Source organism: Bombus pascuorum, chromosome 9 (assembly GCF_905332965.1).
Source record: "Bombus pascuorum chromosome 9, iyBomPasc1.1, whole genome shotgun sequence".
NCBI classification, from domain to species: domain Eukaryota; kingdom Metazoa; phylum Arthropoda; class Insecta; order Hymenoptera; family Apidae; genus Bombus; species Bombus pascuorum.
The window spans coordinates 8,737,488-8,749,957 of NC_083496.1; positions in this window are offsets into that span (position 1 = coordinate 8,737,488).

The window sequence follows — 12,470 nt, forward strand, 5'->3', positions numbered from 1 at the left end:
ATGAACTGCATTCTGTTTGACCTCTTAAGCATGCTGTATCATTTGGTATTAACTCATTGGATTATATCGCGCGTGTATAAATATGGATTAGAAGAAGTCATATAATAACGTTAGCATAACGTATTTTAATAATTTAACTTATGATAAAGGATACATAAATTTTTGATGCAACATAAAATATAAAAAATGAATTCTATATAACGTGATATTGTGAAATTAACAGTATAATAATAATAATAAACAGTATAATAATTTTAATCCTATATTTGTTAGTTTAGGATTTAATAAAACTAATCTTCGAAAATTTCTGAGAGATTTTATCTTTATAAATAAAGCTTCTAATTTTAATTAAAGAAATTATAGTAAATTTTAAATTAAATTACGATTAACACGCCTATTAATTTCTAGCTGTCTGTACTTAGAAATATCTTTCGTTTTAGTTCTCGTGCACGAATTGTTAGGTATCTGCAGGTTCTTATTAATAGATACACATAGAGTGGACCGTAAGAGTTTAATTTTGAACGAACTCTTATAGTTTACGAAGTACTACGATAAGGAAAGAATTAAATAAACTTAGTAAAATTAATACTATCTATTTACTACTTATTTTTTCAAATACATATATTTTATTAACTTTTGCACGACAGTATTAATACAAAATACTTTGATCATATAATAAATAACTAAACAGATCCGGAAATTTGCGATTACTTTAATATTCTAAATTCAAATTACTTCGCATGTAAAAATCACTGAGACAACTAAAATATTGATTTTATCAATATCAAACTTATTTCTCTCATATATGTGGTGCGTGACGTGATAATCGTCCCGCTGAGATGCATCATTGTATGAGTATTGAACTCCTGTTAAGATATCAAACGTTTGATTAAGTTAAAAATAAAACTAATCGTCAACATAACTTGATGCAATTTCCGTAATAAATGTTTTTGGCGTAGGTAGTAAGTAAGGAGCTTACATCTTGCTCCCTGATCGTTATATAAGTCACAATTTACATCAACTTGTATCCAATTGATACAAAAAATAAGAATACGTGATATGCATAGAACGTTTGTAAAGAATCTACTCAACTTAATACGTCATTTAGCAAAATGTGTTTTTAGTTTCCAATAATGAATTTTCAAAAATTTTATCGGGAATCTAATAAGAAAAAATTAAACATGATAAGATAAAATCATAATAGCCTAATATGTAGGTACATTACAACACTACGAAGTTTAGCAATTATGTTTAATGACAAACAAATATATATATATGTAGGTACATTCTGACTCTAAGAGCTGACTCTAATGAGATAATTTAATATCCTTATCTGTTAGATTCTTATCTGTTAGCATTGTTCATTAGCCATAATTTGTAATTTATATATGTGATGTAAAACAAATGTTACTTATCATATTTTTGCCGAATTTATGTGGAATTTACGATATTGTAATATTATGTAATTCAATCTAAAAATAATCTTTATTCCATCGAGAATAAATTTTACAGGTAAAAGCACATATTTTGTTAGATATATATAGCTGAAAGTAAGCCAAAAATCAAGAATAATGAAGTTACGTTGGAAGCTTCACTTTCGCAGAAATTGTATTTGGAAATATCCAATACACGTGAATTTGCCAAATTCGCAACCAGATAGGAATGTACAGGAAATTATTCTACGAAAGATTTATGATTTTCTCGAAAATAAAGCCTCCAACGCAATTCTGTTGTTCCTGGTTTTCGTCGTATTTCGAGACATAAAATCTGCCTATCTTCGTTTCTGCCACAAATTTAGACGGTGTTTATATACATATTTTTAGAAATAGTTTTTCAAAAATAGACTAACGAAACGTAGTTCTAAAATAGTATGCTCATTTAATGATCTTTTCTTAAAAGATACTTCTTAAATATACGAATTCTTAAAAGATACGAGAAATTGAATAAATCAACATACGTAATATGATACACCAGTCCAAACTTTCTTCTTAAAATTATACAGTGAATCATCGTTCATTATTTATTACCTAATTAATAATTAACATAATTTGGCCGAGTAATTGATGCAACATTTAAATATAAGAAAAACCCAGAAAGACACTTTTCACTCGTTTCAACCCCATAATTTTCCTATGTTCCTACTTCTATGAGATCAGCTCCACATTCCTTACCCTAAAAACAAGAATGTCGAGTTTTCAACTGAAATAACAATATACAAAAAATGTTACCGTATCACGCATTTTCCTAATCACAATTCATGATTCGATAATTGTATCGTCGCTCAGATACCGTTATATTAATCAAAATAATCAGTCGCGATAATTCAATGTGTACCTGGTAAGTATCAAGGTTTAAGTAGATAAAAATCGAAAGGAAGAGGATGAAAGAAAGAGGGGGAGGAAAAATAATTCTTGCGGAGTTCAGGAAAAGCGTTCACGTGAAAGGCGCACGCTCGATTTACATGGAAGTAATAGCACGCCCGCGCACTAATTTGCATGCAAATAAAGGTCGCCAACGAGAGAGCGCAGACGCCCCACTCTCACGCGATTCTGAACACGGTCGCAGCAGAACACATATCTACATAGTGGCGCGGAGGAGGCACCTATGTGTACGTTGTTACCAATACGACGCTAACTTAGACCGATATGCACAACCGTCCGCCTTGTTCTCGGTGATCTTTCACGACGGCAGTCCGTTTCTAGCATCGTACGCAACTCAGCCACGCGTGATCTTCCAAAATTTTCCGGAAATCGCGTCGCGACACGTGTCTCGAGCTTTTCGTCGGATATCCATCAGGTAGGACAAGACAAGCCGAAGTGGTGGCCAGCCGTTTAACCAGCTTAGTGTGTCGTTCGCGCTTCTGGCACCGTTATTCCGTCCTTGAAAAGATACCAGTCTTACAAGAAGCATCTAGATATTGAGAAGCCGCAGTGTTCGCGCCATCGTCAGATTCCATTGATCCGATCGATTCTTGGACATTTAACCAGAAACACCGGTGTTTGAATACGTGCTTGGGATTTATCGATCTCGCTATTCGGATCTCCCATCGAACAAATTCTCACGGTTCCGAACGGTATGTTGTCTTTAATATTCAGTTTTATTGATTCATTCGTGTTTTGTTTTTATTACATGTTCTACCAAGAGATGTATGAATGAAGGTTATGAAAGTAGTATTATGAATGCAAGTCTTTATGCACGCAAGTAACGATCGAATGTTCCTGTTCATAGTAGATGTTTGATAAAATTATCGCCCCTGAATACGAAATTTAAATAGTAAATTTTAATAGATAAGTAATTCATTTCGTATCGTTGTGTTATCAAAGAGAAGTTCAATGAAAATCTCGAATTAGACATTCCATAGTAGGCTTTATTTATTCGAAAGGAACGCCCAGCAAGTTTTAAGGTTAGGATTGTTTTATAAGTATAAGGATAGATACTTCCTGGTAGTTAATTTGTTTTTAGATCACAGCCGTGTAGTTTATTCTGTCTAGTATGTTTAGCAACGTGGTAGGTGTCGGTTCACATCAAACGAACACGCAATAGATATTAATAGTCTGTTCCTCGTTATCGAAATTCCTGAACTAGAAAATCGTCAAACACGATTCCATTCTTTGTATAGCATCGTAATAATTATTGCTACGTGGATAGCGTAGCTATAACAGTGTGAACGTATTATGTAAGAGAAAGTCCTTGACTGCCGGCCGCAAATAACCTCTACTTCCTTCTACGATCGTTACGTTACGTATCGTAAAATCGAATTTATCAACGCTGCCATTAATTGAACCAGATTTGGCTTGGTGAGAGATTCTATGCAAGATATCAACTATCGATTGTATAACAACTACATTTTCGTGGTTCCTTGCCAACAGGTATCGCGTATACTTTCTGTCGTAACATGTGACGCAGAACGCCGAACGCGTTGGAATATTAAACGAGTGTAGGTTTATGAATTAGTTTCGTCATATGTTTTTATACGGTGCATTGTACTCTAAGTTTAATACCAAACCTATGATTTGTTAGACTATAGATCCTTTTTATTAGGCATTTGAAAAGCGAGATGCATGCTGCTGCGATATTAATTTTTTTTTACTATTTGATATACCATGTATTGCGCAAAAAAAGAACTATGTTCGTTGAATAGATAATATTTATTAATACATAAATGTTTGGTATATTAGAAGAGATTAGTACGAGAGAATTCCAAGTAAAGTGAGTACGCGAATAAATAAAATAAATCTCTGTTTAGCTTTTCTTTTTTTCATTATTTTCATGACATGAATATGCATAAACATGCACAGATCGGTGATTTTTTATATTAAATTTTTAGTATCAAATTTTTACCACTTCTTTGCGTTCAGTCCAATAATGCTTTTGGATATTTCACTGATGTTCTTAGATGTTTATCTTAATTTGGATCTTTAGAATTTTTTATTATTTATATCATTTATATTTATATTTATACATTTATATCAAAAATTATTTCTTCCCTTTTTATTTGCAAAAGAGCGTAGATTTGAGATTACATGTTTCTAAAATATTTTACTGGCAGTCAGCTGCGTGCAACTGCTTCCAAGCGAACGTCACAAAAGAGACATTTATTGTGCTAATAAAAATGGCCTGAATACCAACACTAAATGAGATACAGCAATTAAATGCAATCGTCTTTTTTATGCTTACATAACGCGGCGTTCTATATTATACAGATTATGTGTAATATTGTACATTAACATCGCAAACATTACCGATATCACGGATTAACATTATCACCATTGCATACGTAGTACATGTGGTATACTTTTGAAAACTGCGATATTGCCTATATTTCTACATTTCTACGTACATATACCTATCTTAACCATTATCGATCCATGAGAAATAGTGAGAGAACTAGCCACCTAAATGTAGTTTGATGTATGTAAATAGAAGTATAGCAGAGCGATTTGTCGATTATAAAATTTTACGTAATATTTTTAACTGAACCGACACTTTTATTCAAATACATAGGTATATTGTTACGTAGTATTTTTATTTATTAGTATATAATACTTTTATATCATGAAATCATTGACTAAGTTTAAAACGATTATTGTCTTCTTTCTTTTTTAATATCATTCGCAATATACAAATTTATGTCAACATTAGAACTGCAAATATAAATAGGAAACGAAGTACTTACGTAAATTTTCAATACACAGAAATCAGTCGGGAAATGTCATTTAAATCTATGTAAATTAATGTCGAATACGAATTATCTATGACGTAAACAAGCCCTTCCTCTTCCAGTGTTCAAATTACATAATTTACATATATCATATAATCCTGATTGTCTTTTTCCTTCTGTTATGGTTACTAGCATAAGCATCGTAACCTTGAGCTGAAGCAACACTTACAAGCAACATATTTTCTACTTACACTTATACTTTAAATCACTGCCGATGATCAATCACTTAACCATCACTATTACACTATGTACATACTTCCATTGAGAAATTACACACTATCGAGTCGTCCACTTAAAGTCTATAACATCATCGCGTTTACTAGTTTTTATTTCAATTCATGACTATTATAATAATTAGTGTTACAATGTCGTTTATACATTATTATACATGGACTATGGAAAACTATTGAACTTTAAAATTAGTCCTGCACTTTGCAAAATAGTCATCACAATTATAGTACTAAAATTTTTAATGCATTAATAATTTTTATAATAAACTGCTTATAATTTGCTTATAATTTGAAAACAAAAATTCAATATATAAATAATATATATTGTATACGAAAATAAAAAAGTTATTTTAATAAGAGGTGGCAAAGTACAAAGTAGCTTAAAACAAGTGTAACATTCTATCTTTAACATTCTTGTGAGATCATGCTGTTTCGTGGTATTGTAGGACAGTATCTATCGATAAGAATAATCTTAAATAAGTCTTCATAAGTATAGGTGTTTACGTAATTTATTGTAACAATGTTAAAGAACTAAGAATATTCACTGTGTATTATAAAGTCTTTTACGTAATGTAGATATACTGAATAATTTCACGTAATATCGATAACATGCTTTTTAAAAAATTTTTATTTCTTATATTTTTGGTAAAAATGGTTCTTTTGAAAGAATTATCTAATCGAGTCAAGTTTATTTTTTAAGTACTTCGAGCATTATATAAATACTCATAAATAAATTATTGTTGATAAAATTCATCTTGCAACTTGATTTGTTTGTTAGAAATCAAAATAACGTCATTTAAAAATTTGATAAACTTTGTATATGTATAATACATATAACGATAATTAACATAATTAAGATAATTAAAATATTAACGTGAAAAGAGTTATGTGCACATTCCTCTGAAACTGATGTACTCAATATGATTGCTAAAATTGGCTCAAACACTTTTAGAGGTCGACGCTAAGTCTGAAATCGATAAGTCGAGCCTGACGTAGTTACGTTAGTTGTGTCAGTTATCGAGCTGCACTTTAATTTCAATTTTACTACTACCAAATCACAGGAAATATTCTTTTGAATTTGTGTACGGCCACAAAATGTTATATAAAGCGTGTTGTATTGTATTAGTAGCTAACGAACAGACGTAATACTTCAGGTAGCTTTCTACGTCGTTTCCTGTTTCCAAAAGGCAGTAAAGTTTTTGCAATACTTAGTATATATTATTAAGAACTTGATACTTTCTGAAAATCAAAATTGCACTTATTTTATGTCAAATCAAAGTACGTATTTGTATTACATTGAAGGGTAGAAATTGGAAAATACATTACAACAGGGAAAATATCGTGCTAAACATTTTTAGTTAACATTAAAATTCTTTTAATAAACGAGCGTTAGACTAGATGCAAGATATTAAAATAATATATGTATATACCTATGTACATCATTTGTATCTAATGATGAATTTGTTTTTCTATGTAGCGATAAATTGCAGTTGAAACTGAAACTAAATTTAGTTACAAATACAAGTTCCTCTTGTCATTATCATTTGTCAGAGTTGCAACTATATTTCACGTAAAGAAAGCATTTGGAAATGAAGAAAAATAAACATTCCACATTCATTTTCTATTTTCAATTTTAACTTCAAACTCAGTATAAATTATGACATTGGAAGAATTTTTTCTTTTGAACGAATATCCATAAATATCGTGCTAGTATAATATAGTGCAAGCAAAATATTGTTCTGGTAATGGAATTTAACTATTATGTACAAATTTAGCTGTAAGCTTACAATTTAGCTTAATCTTACGGATAAAAGCCAAATAACATTTACACGGTATTATATTTAAATTACATTTATTATTTGTAATTGAAGACAATATAAAGCTCAATCTTCAATTTTTATATTATGCAACATTGAACTGACACTGTATCGTGTTATTGAAATTATACATTTCTAGAATCCGCTCATAATTAGGTATATTTATAAGCGAGTTATTTCTAGGAAATTAATCATATTTTAGTTTTACGTTTTTCATTGATAAAATATGCTAGAACTAATGAGCATTCAGTGCAAGCATCTATTCAAACTCATGTATGTCACGTGCATACACAACCACGTGGTTTTTTCCACAGTCGATACAGAAGAATCAGTCAATCGGTAAAGAAGTTCGCTATAGTTCAAATTATGTGCACTATCATTTATGCTAATATGCGTACCTTCTGACATAGTATGTATTTGAATCACTATTTCTGTGTAGATATTCAAGCGGGTTAATCATTTCTTCTACAGATGTCTCCATACATGCGATCAATGTGATTAAGCTGTTTTTTATTTTTATATTTGTATTTTAAATTGCACGATAATATTTGTTGATGTAACAACATTGCGGTTAACCATACAATTGCTTTTAACTTGTCATAATTTATGTAAAGAAAGTATATCTTAACAATAAACATAACTACAATTTAGTGGGCTAAACTGGAGTAGTAAACTAAACTAGATTAGAACATAAACATATTTTATTTTTATTTAGTTCATTTAGTTTTCTTGTTAAATAAAAATAAAGCGATATTATTGAATAACGATACAGATAAAAATAGGAACAAAAGTTAACGAGAAGTGTCATACGTTTTTTAATGACACAAAATACATATTTATTCCATTTTCATATATATTTCAAAATATCTTTTAACATACGATAATTTTCTAAATTTGAAGTTTTAAAATTACATATAAATTACACACACAGAGAATTAAAAATTTCATCCAACAGAAGATGACTGACAAATGATCTATCTAACGTTTGGAGCTATACTTATTTTTAGTCGACACAATTTTTCATGCATAATTTATAAAAGTTCAGTATAAAGTTTAGAAACAGTTAATAGTTGCATGAAATTAAAAATTATTATATCACTCATTCTTCTCTCTCTCTCTCTCTCTCTTTATCTCTCTTTGAATCTGTAACTGAAGAATATAATATATATAAATATTTATAGAGATGAAATTAGTATTAATTGTGCTATATTTATCACCAGAAAATATGTGCCTAGCTATTTTAAATATCCACTCATTCCTGTTTTACCACTGTCCTGCAAACAATGAGACACGTGTGCCACAGGATATCACGGTAACAGGATAACAGTATACCGAAATATACTGCGCGTACTACGATGAAATTCAACCGAGTATTTGTATTTTATTCACGGAGATGTAATGCGAGAAATAAAGCAGGACATTAAAGAAACTAACCATCGCATAAACTTGTGCGACAAGTTTCGTTCACACGACACTGACAACCTCAAGTTCAATGTAGAATTAAAAACAGCTAAATTTTCGTGGATATCTTCGTAGTTTATATTTCAATACAAACTTACAATCCAAATTTTTATTAATCATTTTATATGAATTAATATCATTTAAGAAAAAGTATTCTCTTTTTTCTTAAATAGATTGTTTACTGTAATACATTATCAGCGATGCAGTTGAAATTACAGATTAAGTTTCACAATTTTTAAAAAAGATTGATATGTTTTACAATGTTCCTCAGTTATAATACTTCACAAATATTTGTCAAATTATCCTTTACCGAAGAGCAACTAATATCAAAATATGATCTAGCAATAGAAATCTGTAAAATATTATTTTACAATTAAAATTTCGAAAGTTTGCAATTGTCTTTTATGTTTATTTTTCTGGCACTATGTATACAGAAACCTCTTCTACTACTCGAGAGAAAAAATTAAATGAATCATGCTGTAGAAACGCGCATATCGCACAAATTCCTGTTGCATTTGCTTGCCATCGGGCAGGCCGTGGAAACTTAGGTGATAATTCTTCAAAACGTATAAATAGATCTATATACGGTTATATGTAAGACTGTAGAGAGTATAAACAAGTAACTTGAAGAGATCTCGAACTGATGAAAATAAGTTGTACAATATACATATGAACACTGTTATTACTTAATCAAATTGCTGACTTCATCTGAGCATTTCTGCAATCTTAGATGATTCTACATCTCGATTGTCTCTAATCCTAGTCTCCGGTTACGTCCAGTATCCAACTGATTCATTCTTTTCAAAAATATCATTACTGTACAATAAGTTTTATTATATGTGTGATAGAGATTATGTAATGAAAAATTTGCTATTATTAAAGTATGTAATATATTGCTTTCCGTTAAAATATATAACGATTAAGAATTCACACTATTACATATGCATGAATTTTACGTGTTTTACGAGTTTCTACTCTACATTTATCTCGTGACTCATTCTTCGTGATAATGACTCACATATGTTATCGTATGGAGACACAGATACTTCGAACCTGCTTCGTTCTAATCTAATTCATGAATTTTTTATTAAATATTGTTGTATCCATATCTATGTTCTGTAAATACTTTCTTTGATATTATTCTGCTCCATTTTAAGCTAAATAATCGTATTATATAGATACATAAATATTTATAAGATTGCTGTAATCAAAATTATCATCTATCTATTATGTATGTCATATCCTGTAAAATTCCAATGCATATTGCTATTATCCACGGTAGATTTCCACGTTCGTTTTCATTCGTTTCTCTAAATCTATGCCCTCTATTTCGTTTTAAAAATTTGTTACCATATATTTGATAAAAATTGGCGTTATCCAAATTTATTTATCTCAGCTTTATCTATTGGCTTTAACAGTAAGTCTATTGTACTTGATATACATATTATAAACTCGTTTTAGAAATTTCGAACCTTATGACTATAACTTAATTTACACGTATATCTAATGTTTTTATTTCACTCTTTAATATTTCTTCAGCTCCTTGATCTGTTACCTATTATTTTCTCTTATTCCCTATACTTGACAATTTATAGTTAAAAAATTCCACTAACTGAACGTTTATACACATTCGTATTTTTATGGATGCAATGAATAAAGAAAAAAAATAGAACCCAAATAGAGATTAATTCCATCCTTTGAATATTATAACGAATACTATATTAGCTTAAGATATTTTGTATATCTTTAATCTCTACGTGTTGTATATATTCTGCATATTTTAGCATATGGTATAAATGCATAAATCTTAAAAGCATGAGTAGTCTATTTTTAACGTGCGCCTTGTGCACAAACTTCATGCTATGTAAACAGAAAAGCGACACATGTTTTCGTGTCAATCAGCAAGTCAAACAATCAGCCGTCTGTATAAGAAATCTCCTAACATTTCGCAACAAAGATAAGACACTTTCCTCGGGGAAACACTCGAGCCTTACGAAGAGAAGCTTAAACTTATACTATCGGATAAAATTCGGATTTATAAGCACCTATAGAACTTGATCTTGCCGGTAGTTTCGGCTATTAAACGCGTAGAGCAAGCAAGCATCGATGAAGTCCGCGAATACCTGGCAAGTACGAATACCGTAGCGCCCTCCTACCAACGTAACGAATCAAGCGGCCGACACTCATGGTCAGCAGGCCAAGGTCAGCGGTCTTTGCCGCATTGTCAGATAGAGAGACAGAGAAAGAAAAAAAGGGACAGATAAAGAGGCAAAAAGTAAGAGAGAGGAAGCAGGACACGATACATAAGCGCGAGACACGCGTCGTGTGCACACGTATATGATGCGCGAGCGATGTGTGAGCGTGGAGGGGCATAGTTGAGAGAAACGCACACGAGCGCAATCGCGGCCTTAAACTTTTCGCACGCACGATTCCTTCGTGTGTCACTGACCACATGTTGCGCGCCAGTACACACGAGCGCGCGCACCCACGTGTACGAGTCTCCGCTCTTCCACGCTCGTGTCGCCAGTGAATAATACGCAGTCCGCCTTAACCGTGACCGAGTATCAATGATATTCGGTTGATTCTTTTCTTCTTTCATGCACCTATAGAGTTTCCTTCGATTAGAGATAACTAATTTAGTAGTTGGATACTTGTGTTGTGAGAAATTAACTAATACACTTTGTTACGTAAAGTGACTCTATGATGGTTAATTATATATTTTACTTATCAGTTAATCGGGTTATCTCTTAACGAGAAACCTTTATAATTGGACTGCGTTATGGGTATTTATATTTGCACTGATCTCTATGAATTTTCGCATTTTTTATGAATATATAAAGAAATGAAACCTAAATTGGGATTTATGTCATTCTCTGGATGTTCTGACGAATGCTTTATTTCGCACATTTTTGCAATTTTGTATCTCCAAATTTCCAGTAAACGAATAATAGTCGTCGGTCTATTTGTGATCATAGTATTATAAGTTTTAATCTTCACAGATGTAAATGTGATATAACTTATTATAAAAAAAGAAATGTGTGTCAAAGAATATGGAATCTGTAAGTAAAGAAATTATTCTGTACGGAGACTGGAAATCCGGCTGACGAATTTACTCGTCTTTCTTGCTTAAGGGAGCATTCTTCTGTGAACGTTGCAAAATGTAACAGTTTTCACGTGACATTTTTTTCACGACGGTGGTAGGATCTTTTCAGATACAATTTTTAAACAAGTGATTATTGCGGGCGAGATAAAACTGTATAAAAAGTACTAAATAAAATGCGAAAAGGATTGTAACGTTAGACGTGCCATTGCTTTAAAAAACATTCGTGAGAATTATAAAATTTTGCGACTTTCACAGGAGAATGTTCCCTTAACAGGTTAAAAATGGCAATAAATAATAGAAAAATACTGAATATCGAAATTGGAATTATTCTCTTACATCAGAGAGAAACAAAATATTCCATACGGTATAAGGAAGCCTAATTACGTAAACGAGTGAATAATCCCGTACAATTAAGTACATACGTATACGTATACGTGCATGCATTTACTCATCTAGACACGTAAACTCTCAAAGGAAACTTTCATACATCAACGCAAACAAATCAATAAGAAGCTTTTGAATTTGCTTAATCATGCAGGTAAAGTTCTTTAAATCACGCTGAAGAATTACGCTACGTTCCATTAAAATTTATAACATTGAAATAATATCGTATAAGATGCTCTGATTAAACATTACAA